A 21,224-nucleotide genomic window follows, 5' to 3' on the forward strand; every position below is an offset into this window, starting at 1 on the left:
GTAGCTTCAGTTAAAGTCTTATGGAGAAACAACAATAGAGAGGACATGACCTAAAGAAGAAATGAAGTTCAAGTATCCACATTTATTTCCACCCCCAGAGGAGACTCAGGCAGAGGCGCCATTGTCCTCAGGTATGTAATGTTTTCTTTCGATGGTTTCTTGGTCATGTGTGGCCATTATTGTTGTTATGGTTGTAGCTCGGTAAGGCGATGTATATTTTATACTACTGTGATAGGATACTAGTGGCATATTACAGGGGAAACTCTAGCGAAATTTTTGTAGAATCCCTAAGAGTCTAACATTCGGGGACGAATGTTCCTAAGAGGGGAGGAATGTTACATCTTGGAAATTTTGAGTTGTTTGCATTATGAGTAGACTAATGTGAGCCTAAGGTGGACATGAAGACCTTATGAGATTAAGAAGAGTATTTAATAACCTTAAGTGCGCACAATAAGGTTTTGGAGTCATATGAATCAGTGGAACTAAGTTTGTCGAAGTCTTGAAGTAACGAGTTAACGAGGATTTAATGATGTCTTGGAGAAGAGCGATAACGTCCCTTAGATTGGTATTGAAGTGTTGAACAAGTGTTAAGAAGGTTCCACAAGGATTGGAGATCAAACGAGTCGACGAAACGAACTTCGGAATCACTGGGGATTATACGGCCAAACATACTGGCCGTATAAATTATACGGTCCATATGTTTGGGACCGAATAATCAGCCCAGAATATCCTACCTTTCTGGACCAAACATACGGCCCGTATAAATTATACTGACCGTATGTTAGTCCGTATATACGGTCGGGACTGAAATGGTTCATTAAATAAAGGGACCAAGTCTTATTTCATTTCACTTCCATATCACACCCCTTATCTCTAAAACATCTCTCTACATTTATATCACAAGAATTCAAGGGTTATTAGTGATCAACAACATAAATCAAGTGAATCAAGTGTAAGAAAACCTATTAACGATCATTCAAGTTAAGAAATCCCATTGGAGATGAACTAGGGTTTTGCTCAAGTGACGTGTTACCTACCAAGGCTCGTTCCTACAACATCTAAGGTAAGATTTATGGTTTTTCTATGTTGTTTAAAGTATTTGAGAGTTGAAATACTTGGATTGTAGAAGGGTATAGAAAAATGGGTCATGAATGTGAAATAGTGCCATTTTGAGAAATAGCTTGAATTGAGTCATGATTCTTGATGTATTGTGATGTAAATATGTATAAATGACGTTGAGAAAATGGGATAGGCAATGTATGTGAATGAACGTAGTCATGTGTTATGACCATGGATATGGGTGATTGAAGGTAAATTGAGAAATGTGGGTAATGTGGATGAATAGTGACTATTGTTATAGTATTGTGAATGTATTATTGACGTTTGGGAGTTGATATACGCTATGGAGGAATGTCGTATAAATAAAGGAGATGCTGTACGATTTTCTCTAGTTTTAGTCATGTATGCTAGTTATCGATTTCTAATGATAGTATGACATCAATGAAGGTAGAAACGCGAGCGTTGAAGGAGAACGTGCAACTTGTAAATAGTTTAACGGAAAGGTATGTAAGGCTAACCCTTCTTTCACATGGAATGGTTCTTTGGCCAATCATCTAAACCTCCTATAAGATTATGATATCCTTCAAATGATTCTATCTTTCGAGCTATTAAGCTTATGATCCTCGATATGTATTACGATTGTACTAAGTTCCTCATATGACGAGTAACCATATAAGGATAGATGTAATGAACAACGATGATAGTGATAACGATAATGATGACGATGATAATAGCGATGACGATAATGATAGTGATGATAATAATAAGATGCTTATGAGCTATTATATATGTGTATTTATGTATGACAATTATGGAACCCCGAGCTTATGAGGCCCGGTAGGATATGTATCTATTTACGTAACGCGCGCACACCTCTACAGATGGTACGAATAACCCTGACGCCTTGGTAGGGCAAGGTAGATGTAACCCTGAAGCTTTGGTAGGGCCAGGTATGTGTAACCTTGAGCCTTTGCTAGCCAAGTATGTATGAAACACCGATCCTTCATGGTTGAGTATGCTATGTAAATGCTATGTATATGATATGATGATGTATAGGATATAAATATGAGAATGAATGCGAATACGATACGACCACGAACAAGAATATGTACATGATGTGAATGTGAATAAGGACACGTAATTGGGTATGGATACGGATATGGATGTATGTACACAAATACGCATTTGAATTGGAAAGTCCCTATGAAAGGAAAGTAAGTTCTTATGACGATGATATTACTATCTCCCATCCTGTGCTATTTCCTTGTGGTTTATATTATGCTTCTATGTTGATATTAATCATGCTTTACATACTCAGTACATTCTTCGTACTGACGTCCTTTTGTTGGTGGACGCTGCGTCATGCCCGCAGGTGCACAGGGAGACAGATTTAATCCATAGCTACATTCTCAGGGACTACATAGCGGAGCTCCATTTCATTCGGAGCTATAGCTTTTGGGTACTTATTCTTTTGTGTAGATAATTATGGGCATAACGGGGTCCTATCCCGCTTGTGTGTTATGACATATTCTCCTTAGAGGCTCGTGGACATGTGTATATGGTTAGATATGTTTGGCCTTGTCGGCCTATATTTTGTATATCATTTTGTAGCCTTGTCGGCTTATGTACATGGGTGCAGCATGGATGCCTATAATGATATAAAAGATGTTGTTGTCCAATGTGACTAGCGTGACGGATAAATAGAAAAATATGTTTTATTATGTGGCTCACCTATATGTAAGTGTAAGTGTATGATAAGGGGTGCCCGGGTGGGATAGCACCGGGTGTTCGTCGCGGCCCTAGTCGGGTCGTGACAAAAGTGGTATCAGAGCAGTTCAGTACTAGGGTGTGTCTACGAGCCGTGCCTAGTAGAGTCTTGGTTATGGGTGTGTTACGCGCCACACTTATAAACAAGAAGCTGCGGGCATTTTAGGAATAAGTGACCTTCTTTCTTCATAAGAATCGTGCGATAGAGCTATGATATAAGAACTTCTTGTTCCTTAACCGTGTGTTGTGTATTTCAGAAATTCCTGTAAAGAGAAAGTCTACAGCAGCCCAAAAGGCCAAGACGGTGGCAGAAAAGTGGGCTGAAAGAGCACCGCCACCGGTAGTAGAGGAAAGTGAGTCCCAGAGTGCGGCTTAATCTCAGTCCTCCCGTTCAGTACCTATATTAGAGGAGCGTGAGGGAGCCTCAGCCCCAGCTCCAGCACCTCCGGCTCCTCCACCAGATGCCTCAGGCCAAGATGTAAAAGAGGCCATACATTTGCTTACTCAGTTAGTTGCTGTTCAGACTCAGCGGCAGAGTACAAGGCAGGGTGATAGGGCTGTTAGTGCAAGGGCCCGTGACTTCGTTACTTTAAACCCTCCGAAATTCTTTGGATCAAAGCCGGATTAGGACCCTCAGGATTATATTGATGGTATGTTGAGGACGCTTCGATTGATACATGCTTCGGACACCGAATCGGTGGAGTTAGCGTCATATAGATTGAGAGATGTCTCGATCCAATGGTACACGGTTTGGATGGATTCACGGGGAGCCAATGCACCTCCCCCGGTATGGCAAGAGTTTGTTGATGCTTTCCTCCGACACTATATGCCTCTGGATGTTCGACGAGCTAGAGCTGATAAGTTCTTAAATTTGAGGCAAGGTAGCATGAGTGCTTTAGAGTATAGTCTCCGCTTCAATTCTTTGGCTAGGTATGCTTCGGCCATGGTAGCGGATATGGGTGACCGGGTATACCGATTTGTAAAGGGCCTAGGGCCACATTTGATGGATAGGTGCTTGACTGCGTCCCTTCAGGACAATATGGATATTGCACGCATTCAGGCCCATGTTCTGCAACAGCAAAGAAGTGAACGTGAGCATGATAGGGGACATAGCAAGAGGGCCAGATCTTCGGTTCCAATGAGTGAGTGCAGAGGTGGGCACAGGCAGCAGATTTCTAGGCATTCAGGCTATTCTATGACCAGAGCACCTCCACGGTTTTCAGGCCAAATATTCGATAGATCTACTCGTTCCGGGCCGAGTAAGAGTTTTTCAGGGTCTCAGTTCAGAGATGATTCGGGTCAGGCAAGGCCACCCGTACCACGATGTTCCCAGTGTGGGAAGTTGCATTGGGGTCGATGCCGATTGGGTTTAGATGTTTTCTATTCATGCGGTCTGTCACGCCCCGAACCTGGGCCTGGACGTAACACGGCACCCGGTGCCTGACTGCATGTGACCGAGCGAACCAACTGGCTGCTGAATCAACATGTGATACCAAAACATAACTAATTTATAGAATAAAACTAACACATGCTGATCAACTGAATGTCTCACTGAAATATCATAATGCGGAAATACTTAAGCAATCTGAACATATATGAAATTAGCCAACATGGCTAAACCAAACAAATGAACGACTGCCAACAAGGCTAACATAATAAATATCTGACTGTCTGAACTGTGTCTATGAAGCCTCTAAGAGTACTGAATAATAGAGCTGTCTATAAACTGAAATAACTGGATAGCTGACAACGCCCCGAATGAATGTGGGGCTCACCAATAGCTGATATGTGCACTCCTAATTAGCTGAGTCGTCAACCTGTGTATCGTTACCTGCATCGCGAGATGCAGGTCCCCAAGCAATAAAAAGGGACATCAGTACATTTGAATTGTACTGGTATGTAAAGCAACTGAAGCAATAAAATACTGGAACTGAAACTGAAACTGAAACTGAACTAAACAGGAAAGTAAGAAGCTGAAGTACTCCCTGTTCTGGATGAAGAATCACCTGTAAAACTGTAATTATAACTGTGGCCTCGGGCCCAAATAATGTGCACAAAAACTGTGGCCTCTGGCCCAAGCAATACGTATGCATAAACTGTGGCCTAGGGCCCAAAAGTACAGATACAGGTGTTCAACATTAACAATTCACAAAACTGAGACTGGCTATATCTGATAGCATGATAACTGTTTCTGATTATGGGACTCTTGTAAATAACTGGCTATACACTGACTGAGACTCATGTGATAATAATGCATAAGTCTACAAAGATTACATGTTGAGTTCATGATGTTCAAACAACCATGAACGAATTTTGTAACTGCAACCTTAGAAGATAACAGTTCTATATCATATCATGAAACTAGGGCTAAACTATATTCTGAGTCAAATTGCTAACAAGTATGAAGAATGAGGCGTAGGGAGAATTATGAACATTCCCTAACGTAGATAGTTAGCCTCACATACCTTAATTCCAGCCTTTGAGCGTAATACAATGTTCGTCACCCCTTTCAACTTTGATCTATAGCAATACAAGTCAAAGGGATTCTATATTAGCAATAATATTCATGATTTGGTCATCTAAGCATTTTATCAAACACTTAGTGGGCATAAAGCTTCACAATCTCCATTAATGGTGTTTCTTCACCCAATTCCCATTCTATTACTTCTAGGTGATTCTACAATCTCAATTAGGTGTAATCAACGTTATTCTTCATCACCCACATGAATACAACAATCCCAAATCAACAATCCAAAACTCTAGCATAATTCATATAATTTCCTTTATCAAACCCATTTGTTATTCTCCCAAGAATTCATCAATTCTCAACTATAAATGATTTGAGAGTAGGAATATTACCTTTTGTGAGCATCCACCACGAAATCAACTTCCAAAGTTTGATTTGTAGCTTAGAACGACGGCAAGAACTTGTACTACACTTTATCCTTCACGAGCCTTGGGATTTGAGGCCTTCAACTTGATGGATCCTCTCCTTTCTCTCTCTAACTATCCTTTCTCTCTCTCTAAAATTTGAAAATATGAGGGAAGGAGGCTGCTAGGGTTGGACATTTCCCTTAAATATTAAGTGGAAATGGGTCTGACCCAACTTGAGTTCGGGTTGGACCAAGTCCACTGTCCAGCTTGACCTTTCTGTCTTAAAACGTTCATATCTCCCTAACCAGATGTCTCCTCGAGGCCCATAATATACCGTTGGAAAGCTATTTCAATTATGTACAACTTTCATGTTATACGTTTTTCCAAATTCCCAACTTATAATAGGGTTATGGCCTCCCGAAGTTAGATCAGCCGAAAACGTACTTCCAATCGACGGCTCATTCGACGTTTCGTCGATTAGATCGACGAAACGTCGATTTCCTCCGTTGAATTGGCCAAATTTCCAGTGAGACACCTCTCCTTTATTCCCAATCGACGGTTCATTCGACGGATCGTTGATCCGATCGACGAAACGTCGTTTAGATCGACGAAACGTCGATTATATCGACGTTTCCGTCGAATGCACTAAATTTCCAATGAAGACAGGCTTCAGTAAAATGGGCATAACTTTTTGTACGTAGCTCCGTTTGGGCTGGGCGACCTATCGTTGGAAAGCTATTTCAAAGATCTACAACTTTCATCAAGGAAGGTTTCCGAAATTCCAAATATTTAAAGGGGTTATGATCATAGGAAGTAAGACCTTCCACAAACTCATTGGCAAACATGCCCTGTAGAGTGGTTTTCAACTTTGCTTTGCCCAAAGACATTTCTTATGACTTAATTAGTTTTCAAGACACTTCCTATAACCCTCATATTGGTTCCATTATATTTTCATCTTATGAGTCAAACTTTCACTCGAAGCTACGAGGTGTTACAATATCTCCCCCTTGGGATCATTCGTCCTCGAATGATAAGCATTCGGGATTCTACAAAAATTTCGCCAGAGTTTCCCCTGTAATAAGGCACTACCAACCTGTTACAGCAACCCATAATATCATTGCCTCACAAGTCTACATCACAATAGCATTATAAATTGGCCACACATGACCCAAAAGCATGAAAAGAAAGCTTATATACCTCAAAATCTTGGTGCTTCATCATAAATCTCTTCTGCGGGCTGAAACAAGTGTGGGTACATGGATTTCATATCCTCCCCGGCTTCCCATGTAGCTTCCTCAACTTTCTGACTTCTGCACAGGACTTTCACTGAGACTACTTCCTCAATCCTCAACTTGCGAACATGGAGATTAAGGGCTTTCACTGGGACTCCTTCATAAGTCAAATTATCATTAACTGTTATGCTATCAGTCAGGACGATCAATGACGGGTCTCCCACACACTTTTTCAACATTGACACATGAAACACTAGATGCACCAATTCAAGTCTTGTGGCAACTCAAGCTTATAAGCCAATTGACCAACCTTTCGTTGGATTCTGTATGGTCCATATGGCGGGACTATGCTTTCTCCTTCTTACCAAATCTCGTAACACATTTCGTAGGCGAAACTTTCAGAGACATTTAATCATCAACTTGGAACTCTACGTCTCTACGCTGCATGTCCGAATAGGACTTTTGGCGACTCTGAGCCGTCTTCAAATGCTTCTAAATCAACTTGGCCTTCTTTATAGCCTCATAGACCAATTTTGGTCCTAACAACTCTGCTTTCCCAACTTTAGACTAACCAATCGGTGATCTGCACCTTCGCTCAAAAAGGTTTCAAACGGTGCCATCCCAATACTAGCATGGTAGTTATTTTTGTAAGTAAACTCAATAAGAGGCAAGCGGTCATCTCAATTACCATTGAAATCAAGGACACATGGTTACTGAACCAAATGAATACATGATTACTGAATTGCTGAGACATTGAACTGAATGTCTACTGAACTAACTGAATTCTAAGCTGACTGGATACTGGATTAATTGAGTAACATTAACTGAATACTGAGCTGACTGGATACTGGATTAACTGAGTAACATTAACTGAATACTGAGCTGACTGAATACTGGATTAACTGACTACGGGACTGCTAATAATACGTGAGTACTGGACTGATATCTGAGTACTAAACTAACATAAATATCGGAGTATTGAACTAACATGAACATTATAACATGAGATCTGAATAGCGTATCTGTCTGACCATTTGTCTGAGGATGAAAAACTGTACTAAGGTTCACATTGGTACCCAATCCTTTCTGAAAGGATTTTCAGATGTTCGCTGTGAACTAAGCACCATAGTCTAAAATAATGGACACTAGGGTCCCATACCATCCGACAATTTCATTAACATATGACTTCGCATAATCTTCTGTTCAATCTGTGGTCTTAATTGGCAAGAAGTACGCTGACTTCGTAAGTCTGTCCATAATCACTCAAATTAAATCATGCCTCCTATCTGAACGAGGTAGACCTAGAATGGTGAGCTTCTGACATAACTAGCTCTCTGATCCCATCTACATCTGAAACGCATAATCTGCCTCGGTATCTCAAGGTACCGTTATCTCCCCTTTGTTCAAAAGCTAAGGCTTTATATTCGTGAATCCCCTCTTTCATCTGTAACAAGTAGGAATCACCATATTGTTTCTCTCTAACTTTAACGACTAAGAAGGAATGCCATGTTCTGGGCAATAACTCCACCCGCTTCAGAGTCTGGAGGTCAAATTCCCTAGCTTAGATAAGCGGTGAACTTCTTTCACCTTAGTTCTCTTGTCTGCCTAAATCATGAGCTGTACTTCCTATACTTGATTTTGATTTTTTTTTTTTTTTTTTTTTTTTTTGAGATACTTCCTAAAATACTCATAGTACTGTTGTGTGCTAAGTCTTTCGCTAGCACCTTAAATATTAGAGTCTTGTGCAATGGCACTACCCTTTTGACACATAACTGGGCATGATCTTATAGCTTTTCTGTGATCGCCTAATCGATAGTAATTTAACTTGACCCGATTTGTTTGACGATCATTCTACTCACTTATGGATTTCTCTAAGATGAGGCATATTCCCTTATGGAGACTATCTCATTATGCCAACCTAACTGAACTGAGGTTCTTCATATCTCATACTAACCCTTCGGGTCTTCAATTATCTCATTGGACTTACTGGCGATTTATGCATCTCCCCCTTAGATCAAGGCTAACATCTTATACTTACCACTTCTCCTCTTTTGATGGAATCCAATTAACCTTCCTTATCTTCTGTAATTCCTTTGTACTCTACAACATTGATGAATCTTTCGACTCCCGTCTGAGCAATTTCACATGGTGAAAAACTAAATTTACTTACATGAACGGGTTGCTCCTGTATTAATAACTGGCATACTCCATATTAATGACTTAACTCTGCTCACGCTGTAAATCTTAGGACAAACCCTTTTTGACAACTCTTAAAGGTTATTCTTCTGTAGTTTGCTGTCTTACGACTTAGCTGATTTCTTCTTCCAGTAATCACTCTACTCTGAACTTAACTTAAGCCCTTGGTTTCTAACACACATATTCGGATGTATCTGAAATGTCACCCACTCAAGGTGTTTATCTGAATAAGGAAGTCAAATCATAATTCTAATAGTTCTGCTGAAATTGCTAATGCATTATATCTACTCAAAACTTACTTACTATTTTTCTGTTAATCACCTGTTAGCTTCATATTTTCTTATTTTGCTCTGAATAACCTAAGTTATTTCTAACTCTCCCTCATCATCTGATGCTAATCTATGGTTGTATACTATATTTTCTGAACTATGGATCACACTTAAGAAACCTTTATCTATCTTATACGAAAGATACCCAAACTTTCTATACACTTCAAAGTCATATCAGACTATACCCATCTGGAATAAACACTTACTCACATAGCTTAAGAGAGGATTGTCACATCTCCTTATCTCATAATAATAATTACTTCTAAATTAACTTACAGCCGTCGTACTCTCTAACTTTGATCTGACTAAAACTTAAACAAACTAAAATCATTCATATTCGTCACAACTCTTCCTCCTTTGGTATTCTTGTCTTAATCATACTATTACTTCTTTTAAATATAAACTCGTTGTAATTTATCCATGCTTATCAACTCAGTCGATACCTCAATATAATACTCTATTAAGATTGGCCAGCCTTTTCCATATCATCTCTTAGTATCACAAATTCTTCCAAATTATCCTATCATTACTTTTTTACCATATCGACATTGACCTCATAATTACTCTTACTATCAATTTGACAGTTAACTTTATTTCTCGAAGTCAGACCTGTAACTTGGTCAAATTCTATCATTACTGTTGACACGACCTTTCAAGACATACGATGCACTTATATCACATTCTCCTTCTATTTCTAGGAAAAAATTTGACAGAGTTTCCTCTGTATTTCTTACTATCCCGAAACCTGCACGCAGGAAATCCCAGCAATGCCTCACAAGGCCAACATATATACATATATGTCATATCATATCATAGCCGCACAGGGCTCCCAATTTCAACAACAATATATAAAAAAAAAAATGATGAACTTACCTCATATGTCCAACTCAAACTATACCTGTTACACTTTTCTATTTATTTTCCCTTTCATCTTTAACTACAGATGGAGTGGGTCTTGATGACCTCCGGTAGAAAACTGTCTGCCACCACTTCCTTGAGATCCTTCATGATTTATGTTTCCTGCAGACTTAGCCCCTTTTCTTATTTCTCTAAGATCCTCTCCCCGTGGTATCCCATTCTCCTTTCTCAAGAACATTATTATCATTCAACATACCATTATTTCTACTACACCCCTTCTCGGGCATCTTACATTGTATTCCACTTTCAATAGCACTTGAAGTCTCATTCGTTACCAGTAGGTACTGCACAATTGTACCCCTTATGGGTAAACATCCTTACTTGGACCTTGAATTACCTGTTCGTCTCCTGCGCATTCGAAACGTACGTAATTTGATAGGAAGAGAAGATACTTATTGCTCTAAGCTTCATGGCACGATCTAGAGTAGAAAGAAATGAGACAAATCCTGAATGTCTTGTTGGTCAACTGTTTATATGTGTGGGGCCCTCACATATATAAAAGAGACCCCGCTAGACACGGCTTCATAGACTCCCTAAGACACTTGAACCTAGGGCTTTGATACCAAGCTTTGTCACGCCCCGAACCTGGGCCTGGACGTAACACGACACCCGGTGCCTGACTGCATGTGACCGAGCGAACCAACTGGCTGCTGAATCAACATGTGATACCAAAACATAACTAATTTATAGAATAAAACTAACACATGCTGATCAACTGAAAGTCTCACTGAAATATCATAATGCGGAAATACTTAAGCAATCTGAACATATATGAAATTAGCCAACATGGCTAAACTAAACAACTGAACGACTGCCAACAAGGCTAACATAATAAATATCTGACTGTCTGAACTGTGTCTATGAAGCCTATAAGAGTACTGAATAATAGAGCTGTCTATAAACTGAAATAACTGGATAGCTAACAACGCCCCGAATGAATGTGGGGCTCACCAATAGCTGATATGTGCACTCCTAATTAGCTGAGTCGTCAACTTGTGTATCGTTACCTGCATCGCGAGATGCAGGTCCCCAAGCAATAAAAAGGGACATCAGTACATTTGAATTGTACTGGTATGTAAAGTAACTGAAGCAATAAAATACTGGAACTGAAACTGAAACTGAAACTGAACTAAACAGGAAAGTAAGAAGCTGAAGTACTCCCTGTTTTGGATGAAGAATCACCTGTAAAACTGTAATTATAACTGTGGCCTCGGGCCCAAATAATGTGCACAAAAACTGTGGCCTCTGGCCCAAGCAATACGTATGCATAAACTGTGGCCTAGGGCCCAAAAGTACAGATACAGGTGTTCAACATTAACAATTCACAAAACTGAGACTGGCTATATCTGATAGCATGATAACTGTTTCTGATTATGGGACTCTTGTAAATAACTGGCTATACACTGACTGAGACTCATGTGATAATAATGCATAAGTCTACAAAGATTACGTGTTGAGTTCATGATGTTCAAAGTGACAACCATGAACGAATTTTGTAACTGCAACCTTAGAAGATAACAGTTCTATATCATATCATGAAACTAGGGCTAAACTATATTCTGAGTCAAATTGCTAATAAGTATGAAGAATGAGGCGTAGGGAGAATTATGAACATTCCCTAACGTAGATAGTTAGCCTCACATACCTTAATTCCAGCCTTTGAGCGTCACCCCTTTCAACTTTGATCTATAGCAATACAAGTCAAAGGGATTCTATATTAGCAATAATATTCATGATTTGGTCATCTAAGCATTTTATCAAACACTTAGTGGGCATAAAGCTTCACAATCTCCATTAATGGTGTTTCTTCACCCAATTCCCATTCTATTACTTCTAGGTGATTCTATAATCTCAATTAGGTGTAATCAATGTCATTCTTCATCACCCACATGAATACAACAATCCCAAATCAACAATCCAAAACTCTAGCATAATTCATATAATTTCCTTTATCAAACCCATTTGTTATTCTCCCAAGAATTCATCAATTCTCAACTATAAATGATTTGAGAGTAGGAATATTACCTTTTGTGAGCATCCACCACGAAATCAACTTCCAAAGTTTGATTTGTAGCTTAGAACGACGGCAAGAACTTGTACTACATTTTATCCTTCACGAGCCTTGGGATTTGAGGCCTTCAACTTGATGGATCCTCTCCTTTCTCTCTCTAACTATCCTTTCTCTCTCTCTAAAATCTGAAAATATGAGGGAAGGAGGCTGCTAGGGTTGGACATTTCCCTTAAATATTAAGTGGAAATGGGTCTGACCCAACTTGAGTTCGGGTTGGACCAAGTCCACTGTCCAGCTTGACCTTTCTGTCTTAAAACGTTCATATCTCCCTAACCAGATGTCTCCTCGAGGCCCATAATATACCGTTGGAAAGCTATTTCAATTATGTACAACTTTCATGTTATACGTTTTTCCAAATTCCCAACTTATAATAGGGTTATGGCCTCCCGAAGTTAGATCAGCCGAAAACGTACTTCCAATCGACGGCTCATTCGACGTTTCGTCGATTAGATCGACGAAACGTCGATCTCCTCCGTTGAATTGGCCAAATTTCCAGTGAGACACCTCTCCTTTATTCCCAATCGACGGTTCATTCGACGGATCGTCGATCCCATCGACGAAACGTCGTTTAGATCGACGAAACGTCGATTATATCGACGTTTCCGTCGAATGCACTAAATTTCCAGTGAAGACAGGCTTCAGTAAAATGGGCATAACCTTTTGTACGTAGCTCCGTTTGGGCTGGGCGACCTATCGTTGGAAAGCTATTTCAAAGATCGACAACTTTCATCCAGGAAGGTTTCCCAAATTCCAAATATTTAAAGGGGTTATGATCATAGGAAGTAAGACCTTCCACAAACTCGTTGGCAAACATGCCCTGTAGAGTGGTTTTCAACTTTGCTTTGCCCAAAGACATTTCTTATGACTTAATTAGTTTTCAAGAAACTTCCTATAACCCTCATATTGGTTCCATTATATTTTCATCTTATGAGTCAAACTTTCACTCGAAGCTACGAGGTGTTACACGGTCGACTAGGCCATATTATGCGTGATTGCCCCTCAGTTCATGGTAGAGGTAGGACCCAGCCTTTAGGGTTGGTAGCCGGATCTTCAGCATCTGTACGCCCTATGGGACTAGGTTCACATGCGCCAGTCGGCCATGGTAGAGGCAGAGTTCCCAGTTCTAGCGGTGTCACGACCCAACTAGGGGCCGCGACGGGTACCCGGAGCTAGATACCGAGCACCGCTCACTCTACTACTCATTTTACTCATTTAATGATCTTTTGCCAGTTTTACGCATGAAAGTATAGGAAACATAATTTGTATCAAAACATAAGTACTTTATATACAAATGTCTCTCGGCCATCAAAATAATATATACATAATAATAGCATCTTTTGAGACCACCTGACCCACATTACGTATCTACGAGCCTCTACTGTCATAATGAATACATAGACGGAACAAGACTCCGTCGTGCCCAAAATATATATACATATATACCAAAGAGAAAGCATAAGCACCTCCGAACAATGGAGTGCTCCCAACAGCTGACAGCTCCTAAGTATCTGGATCAAGCTCGCCTCCCTGTCTACCTGTGGGCATGAACACAGCGTCCAAATAAGGGACGTCAGTACGAGTATTGTACTGAGTATGAGAGGCATGAACAATGAAGAAAGGCATCAATAATATAATGAGAGCATCAATATAAAGCATATGGATCTGACCTATAATCATAAATGGAATAATGTATGCTGTCTTACTCATACTTATCATCGTAACATGTAGGCATCGTATGCAAGTTGCCCGCCCATGTCGGAACGGTGTGATAATCAATAATATAAGCCCGCGTCCAGGCCTCCCGCGTCCGGGGTACCATCTCATGCCGCCCACTAGTGGTGTCTGCCCACGCCCGAAGGTCGTGGTGTATCCGTATCGCCGCCCGCCGAAGCGGTGTCTGCCCGGCCAACTAGGCCCGATATGCAATTCTCATGCCATGCTTATCATAAAATAATCATAATAATGTACTCATTGTAAAACACTTATCTTATCATAGCACATGCGTAAGGTTTGAGAACAACTTTACTCTGTCGGGGTGACGTAAGGTCGTGACCCCCCGACTACTTTATGGAGCAATTGCGGACATTCTGCCTCACCTTGAAAGGACTAGTACATAAGGTGAGTGTAGGCAAGGACTAACATTATTATCATCCTAGCATCATCATATTGTATAACTTATCTCATATAGGCATTTAACTTTTTGGAATGTAGGAGCTCATGGAAAGATGGTAATTCGGACTATAAGATTCATGCCATTGGAAAGAAAGGAGTAGCCTCACATACCTTGACGTTTAGCTAAGTTGTTGTCCACTTATTCTCCTTCGATACCACGTCGTCACCTTCATGAGAGAATTCGTACTTCATTAGTTAATTAACTACAAGAACGGATCGCTAGTTCTAGGAAAATTTGGGCAGTACTTCCTTCGTTTATACTACTTTTCCCATGTTCTATATCTACCCCTAACATTCACAATGCTATTCGCAATATCGCAATCAAAATCATCATTTATGCACCATTAACAAAATCCACCATTTTCCTCCAATTTACCCATATTTCTCCCTATAGCTCACCTTAGTGGTTTCGTGCATTTACTACTTGTTTCACATTATAAACATCATTTATATCGTATTTGTACTCAGAAAACTTCAACATTCATGATTCAATTCCACTATCATTCGTTTATGTCACTATTCACTCAATAATGACCCATTCCTATGTTCTTCTACATTTTAAGTATCTAAGCCTTCCAATACCTTGAATCACGTGGTAAAGTCCTGAAACATACCTTAAATGATGATCGAACAGGCCTTGATTTGAAATACTTCACTTAGCCAAAACCCTAGTTCCACCCTTTTAAGGATTTCTTGACTTAGATGATCCTTTGATGTGTTCTTACACTTGTTTTCGTGAATTTAGTGGTGTTGATCTTGATGTTCCCTTTGATTCTCTTGAATTCTTATGGAGGAAATATTTGGAGAGTTCTAGAGCATTCTTGAGTTATATGGAAGAAAAATGAAATGAAATGAAGCCTAAGTTCCTTTTAATAATCACAAAAATGATCTTTAATGAAAAATTGTCGGGATGAACAGTGGTCGTAAACCACAGTTTACGGACCGTATTGTGGTTTACGGTCCGTCCTCCGCGATCGTTTTTAAGCATTTCAAAAACAGAAAGTTTGGCTAAGGGACATGACAGTTTACGACCGAGGTTTACGGTCCGTAAACCAGTTTACGGGCCGTCCTCCAAGTCATTTTTAGCCATTTCAACACTTTGACAGAACTTGATATTTATGGACAGCTGGAGGACGATTGCACTATACGGTCCGTAAATCACTTTACGGGCCGTATAATGCCCTTTACGACCACTTAGCTGAAAATTCTACGCCACTTCCTTATTTCCAAAAATTCATAATTTCCCATTCCTGACTTAACAAAACATCATGCACCCAAGCCTTTTGTTGTTCTACTCATCACACAAGTACGGAAAAATTTTCGAGGTGTAACATTCTCCCCCCCTTTTGGAACATTCGTCCTCGAATGTTCGACACTCGGGAATTCTAGAAAATTTTTGCCAGAGTCTCCTTTGTAATTTGACTCTACCAACCTGTCACAGCAACCCACAATATCATGGCCTTACAGGGCTATATCACACTATCAACACATCCATGGCCACTCACAATTGAAAGCATAAAACTAAAGTGTACATACCTTACATCTTCGACGTTTCATCTTGAATCCCTTCCGGAGGTTGGAATAAATGCGGGTATTTGGCTTTCATCTTTTCTTCCGCTTCCCAAGTCATTTCTTCCCGGTTGTTGTTTCGCCATCGAACCTTGACCGAAGCGACTTCTTTATTTCGGAGTCGTCGCACCTGTCTATCTAAAATGGCAATAGGTACATCTTCATATGTCAGCTTCTCTGTCACTGTTACACCTCGGAAAATTTCCCGTTGGTACGCAAGTAAATGAACTAATGATGTGTGCGAGGAGTGCGGGTGTATAATGTTTCATGGGAAATGTATGTAAAGGGATGTGGATGATTAGAATGAAAAGTCGAGAAATGAGAAAAATTGAAAGTTGGCAAAACTGCCCAGTGGTCGTATAGTGCAAAATACGGACCGTAAAGTGCAATACGGTCCGTAAACTTGACGTCGTAAACTGGCATGTCCAACTTCAACTTTCTGCCAGCTGAGGAAATGGCTAAATACGACCTGGTGGACAGACCGTAAAGTGATTTACGGCCCGTAAACCATGGTCGTAAATCACCATGCATGCAGGCCAAAGTTTCTGGTTTTGCTTAAGCTTAAAAATGACCACGAGGGACGGTCTGTAAACTGAAATACAGACCGTAAACCTCCATGGACGACCACTGTTCACCAAGCACAGATTTTCCAATTCATTAAATATGAGGATCAAGACTTATTTTATTTCATTACAACATTACACCACTTCTCTCTAGAACTTCTCTCTACATTTATTATATGAGTTTTCAAGGATTATAAGCCATCAATAACATTAAGACACGTGAATCAAGGATAAGGGAATCATCAAGGATCATCCAAGTCAAGAAATCCAAATGGAGAAAAACTAGGGTTTTGCTCAAAAAAGAGTATTATCAACCAAAACTTGTTCCTACAACTTCTAAGGTAAGATTCATGACTTTTACAAGATGTTTAAGGTATTGGAGAATTAAAATACATAGATTGTAGAAAATGTGGTCAACTAGGTCATGAATGATGAATAGTGACATTTTGAGAAATAGTTTGAATTGAGATATGAATGTTGTTGTGTTGTGATATGAATGTGTTATAAATGGTATTAAGATCATGAACTAAACACTTTAGACGAATGGACGAAGATGGGTGTTATGACCATGAATGTGGGTGGATTAGAGGCAAATTGAGGAATATAGATAATGTGGATAATGTGAATGACTAATGGCCATTGTTATGATATTAATGAAGGTATAAACGCTAGCATTGGAAGGGAACGTGCAAGTGTAGAATAGTTCGACGGAAAGGTATGTAAGGCTAACCCTTCTTTCATAAGGCATGGTTCTTGGCCAAATTCCTAAATTCCTCTATATGAGTATGTTGTCTTCACATGGTTGACATTCCGAGCTCATAAGCTCACGACCCTTGATATGTACTATGATTATACTACGTTCCTCGTATGACGAGTAAGTCTATAATGTAAATGTAACGATAATGATGAGGATAGTAATGATGATGAGAGTAAATGAGACTAGAGATGCTTACGAGCTATGATATATGTGTATGTGTGCCTATGAAGGGCTATGATAAGACCCCGAGCTTATGATGCCGGGTAAGACTATATGTATATAACTATGTATAAAGTATGTATATGATAACCCTGATGCCTTGGTAGGGCCAGGTATGTATGATCTTGAGCCTTTGTTGGCTAAGTATGTATGAAACACCGATCCTATGAGGTCGGGTATGCTATGTAAATGCTATGTATGTATATAAGTGTATGGCTAGGTATATAATATGAATATGAATGTGATAAGACTATGTATAAGAATACGAATAAGGACATGTATATGAATATGAGCACAAGTATGGTACGAGTATTATTATGGGATACGAACGACGATGTATGCAAGTAAGCGATATGATGATGATGATATTACTGTCTCCCCTCCTATGCTATCTTCATATGATATCTATTATGCTTCTATATTGATGTTGATCATGCTTTACATACTCAGTACATTATTCGTACTGACGTCCTTTTGTTTGTGGACGCTGCGTCATGCCCGCAGGTGCACAGGGAGACAGACTTCATCCATAGTTGCTTATTCAGAGATTGCATAGCAGAGCTCTATTTCTTTCGGAGCCGTAGCTTTTGGGTACTTATTCTTTTGTGTATATAAAATTGTGGGCATAGCGGGGTCCTGTCCCGCTCATACGATATGTCATACTCTTAGAGGCTCGTAGTCATGTGTATGTGGGTAGAGATGTTCGTCCAAGTCGCACAATTTCTTTCAAATACAACCTCGCATAATCTTCCGCCGAATACGTGGTTCTGACTGGGAGGAAATGAGCTGCTTTCGTGAGCCTGTCCACGATCACCCATATAGAGTCATATTTGCCTCGGGAACGGGGTAATCCCACAATAAAATCCATATTAATCTCTTCCCATTTCCAAGTAGGAATTTCCATTGCTTGCAATAAGCCCCATGGCTTCTGATGTTCTGCTTTCAGCTGTTGGCAGTTCGGACATTGCGCCACGAAATCTGCTATGTCTCGTTTCATGCCATCCCACCAATATAGCAATTTAAGGTCATGATACATTTTGGTCGTAGCTGGATGGATAGAATACCGAGAATGGTGCGCTTCCTCTAAAATTCGCTGGCGTAATTTTGCCACATCCGGTACACACAGTCTGTCTCGGTATCTAAGAACCCCATCTATGGAAACTGCAAATGGAGACTTCTCTTTCCCACGGGATACATCCCTGTGATGACACATCTGTGGATCTTCGTACTGGCGTTCTTTTATCTTCGCATTCAAGGGCGAGACTGCAGGATCATTAACACTAATTCCTGCCTTACCCGAATCAATTACACGTACCCCAAGATTTGCTAGTTGATAGAGCTCACGAACTATTTCTTTCTTTTCTGAAGGGACTTCACTTAAACTGCCCATTGATCGACGGCTAAGCGCGTCTGCTACCACATTTGCTTTCCCGGGGTGGTATAAAATATTCAAGTCATAATCCTTCAACAATTCCAACCACCGCCTCTGCCGTAGGTTCAACTCCTTCTGCTTAAAAATATGTTGAACACTCTTGTGATCTGCATAGATATCGACGTGCACACCGTACCGATAATGCCTCCATATCTTTAAGGCATGAATAACCGCAGCCAATTCGAGATCATGAGTCGGATAATTCTGTTCATGTTTCCGCAACTGTCTCGAAGCATATGCAATAACCTTGCCATGCTGCATCAGCACACATCCTAGTCCCACACCGGAAGCGTTATAATACACGACATAACCATCCGACCCTTTTGGAAGTGTTAACACTGGAGCTGAGGTCAATCTATCTTTTAGCTCTTGGAAACTACGCTCACAAGCATCATTCCACTGCAATTTCGCTGCCTTCTGGGTTAGCTTCGTTAATGGGGCTTAAATAGATGAAAATCCCTCTACAAATCTTCGATAATAACCTGCCAAACCCAGAAAACTACGAATTTCTGTAGGTGTCGTAGGCCTTGGCCAAGTCTTCACAGCTTCTATTTTCTGGGTGTCGACTCGGATGCCATCATCTGAAATAACATGGCCTAGAAATGCCACAGAATTTAGCCAAAACTCGCACTTTGAGAACTTCGCATATAATTCTCGGGCTCGGAGAACGCCAAGAACAATTCTTAGGTGGGCTGCATGTTCTAACTCTGTGCGAGAATATACCAGAATATCGTTGATAAATACTATCACGAAGAGATCCAAAAATGGCCTGAACACATTATTCATTAAATTCATGAACATCGCCGGGGCATTTGTCAATCCAAACAACATCACTCGGAACTCGTAGTGACCATATCTTGTCCTGAAGGCAGTCTTAGGAATATCTGCTTCTCTAATTCTCACATGATGATAATCCGATCTCAGATCTATCTTAGAAAACCACTTAGCGCCCTGTAACCGATCAAACAAATCATCGATTCTGGGAAGAGGATATTTATTCTTTATTGTTACCTTGTTCAACTGTCTGTAGTCGATACACATTCGTAGAGATCCGTCCTTCTTCTTTACGAACAAGACTGGCACTCCCCACGGTGATGAACTGGGTCTTATAAACCCCTTCTCAAGTAAATCTTTTAGCTGTGCTTTTAGCTCTTTCAGTTCTGCCGGAGCCATTCGATAAGGGGGAATAGAAATAGGCTCGGTGTCTGGTAATACATCGATAGCAAAGTCGATTTCCCTTTCTGGAGGAAGACCTGAAAGTTCATCCGGGAATACATCTGGAAATTCATTTACTACCGGGACAGATTGGAGAGTTGGCGGCTTTGCCTCTATATCATGAACCCGAACTAGATAATAAATATATCCCTTGGCTATCATCTTCCTCGCCTTGAGGTAGGAAATGAACCTACCCTTAGGGGATGCTGTATTACCCTTCCATTCAAGTACGGGCTCTCCCGGAAACTGGAATCGAACCATTTTCGTTTGGCAATCAACATTTGTGTAACACGACGCTAACCAATCCATACCCATTATTACGTCGAAGTCTATCATTTCCAGTTCAATCAAATCGGCCCTTGTTTGTCGGTCACCAACCGGGGTGAACACCTCGAAAGGTTTAATCGGCTCGGGTTCCACCCTGATAAAATTAGCAATATACGGGGTAACATAAGAGAATGTAGAACCCGGATCAATCAAAGCATATACCTCATGGGAAAATATAGTCAAGGTACCTGTAACAACATCGGGAGAGGATTCAAGATCCTGTCGCCCTGCCAAAGCATATACGCGGGGCTGAACTGCTCCTGAAGTAGATGCTCCCCCTCTGCCTCTGCCTCTACCTGCTGTAGTCTGAGAAGTCTGTGCTATCAGACGCACTGAAGAAGAACCCGCTGCTGAACCTGTGGGCTGAGTCCCTACTCTATCTCTCACCGAAGGGCAATCCCTCATCATATGACCAACTTGCCCGCAGGCATAACAAGCATCGGTACCCTGACGACACTGTCCGAAATGTAATTTACCGCACTGGCTACACCGCGGTACTGGGGGTCTCCTGTCGCTAAATTCTC

General features: G+C 40.5%; 1 long non-coding RNA gene across 1 annotated transcript; it reads right to left on the reverse strand.

Moving 5' to 3' along the window:
* Positions 1 to 4,378: 4,378 nt before the first annotated feature.
* Positions 4,379 to 5,849, reverse strand: LOC132638497 (uncharacterized). The gene is made up of 3 exons (XR_009581768.1): positions 5,686 to 5,849; positions 5,292 to 5,346; positions 4,379 to 4,657 (listed from the first exon to the last, which is right to left on the reverse strand). It is a non-coding gene; the product is annotated as an uncharacterized LOC132638497 (long non-coding RNA).
* Between the last annotated feature and the right edge of the window lie 15,375 nt (positions 5,850 to 21,224).

The sequence above is a fragment of the Lycium barbarum genome, chromosome 4 (assembly GCF_019175385.1).
Source record: "Lycium barbarum isolate Lr01 chromosome 4, ASM1917538v2, whole genome shotgun sequence".
Lineage (NCBI taxonomy): Eukaryota > Viridiplantae > Streptophyta > Magnoliopsida > Solanales > Solanaceae > Lycium > Lycium barbarum.